Raw genomic sequence first — 1,507 nt, 5'->3', positions numbered from 1 at the left:
GGAAACACAAACTGGTGAATCCCGAAGGAAACACAAAATCTATGGGCATCTAACTAATCAGTAAGGACATTTGCATAGTCTCAACATCATAATCATCATGTACGAATCTATGACATACATATAAACATCAACATCATGGCTTACAACATACACATATACCTCACAAATCATGGTCTACAACATACATGTATACCTTAACGTCATCAGATCAAATACAACCATGGAAGCACATACCATCTCATACTAACATTCAAGTGTTTATGTGCTTAAATAAATAATTCAGATCTCGTAACAGAACATACTTTAATCATATTATACTATCAATCTTTCATGTTGTCATTCTGCCATAACCTTCATTTAACATGCTAGCATATATCTAATGTTTGGCCCATGGGCAGTTCCAGTAGTAAGTTCTTGATATTAGGTCAAACCAAAAAGCAATTGAATCTTTGTGAAATTCTTGAATTCTTAATCAAGCCTAAACATAAACCAAGCTTTAAAATTAATAGTTAAGGCCAAATTCCAAACACCCAAATATTACAAAATATTTCCAGATAACCTTACCTAAGGTGTGGTCCAATTCGAATTCACCTTCCAAACCTCCAATTTTAAGTCCAAATAATTAGCAAACCAAACTCTTCTTCAATGAAATTCTTGAATCAACCCCCTAATCATAATTTGAAATTAGGCTTACATGATTAAAGCTTGAATCAGATACATACTTCACTACCAATGTCTCAAATAAATTATCCATATATAGCTTCGTCAAAAATCACTTCCAAATGACTTTACCAAAATTTCTCAACAACCAAAATCAATCCACAAGAGGGTAATCAAAGCATAAAACTTACCAACTTCACTGAACAACACCTCAACACCTTCACAAACTTGAATCCAAAGTTGAAACACAATGGATATCAACCAATTGATGTCAAAAGTAAATGAGTATTCAAGAATCAATCGAAAACAAACCCAAACGGCAGAAATCTTACCCAAATCGATAAATCCAGTGACGGCAAAAGCAAATGACGCTTGAGCAGTGGTGGACGAAGGTCATGAAGAAGAAACTGACGCGGTGGCTTTGGGCGGCGTCGGACGGGCTCACGAATGTGAGGAAGAAAAGAGGGTGGGGTTTGACTTTTTATAAAAAAAATAATAACAACAATAATAATAATAAAACAAAAAAGGAAGTAAATATAATTACATTTAATTTTTTTCCGTTTTATACTATTAAATTCCTTTCTGTTTCAAAAGAAAATTAATTCCGGCTATTAATTTTCCATTTGAATTTCAAATTGAATAATTTCACACCAACAATTAAATTTCTGCACTTATACTTGAAGTCCAAAATTCTAAAAATGCCCTCCAACTAATAACAATTACTAAAATTCCAAATAATAAAGTTACTGAAATTACATTATTACTAAAAAATGTGCGGGGTGTTACATTCTTCCCTCCTCGACTTTCGTCCTCGAAAGTTCATTATTGAAAAAAAAAACTCCGGGGG

This window comes from Benincasa hispida, unplaced genomic scaffold (assembly GCF_009727055.1).
Source record: "Benincasa hispida cultivar B227 unplaced genomic scaffold, ASM972705v1 Contig55, whole genome shotgun sequence".
In the NCBI taxonomy this organism is placed as follows: Eukaryota; Viridiplantae; Streptophyta; class Magnoliopsida; order Cucurbitales; family Cucurbitaceae; genus Benincasa; species Benincasa hispida.
Note: the sequence above shows the minus strand (reverse complement) of the source record.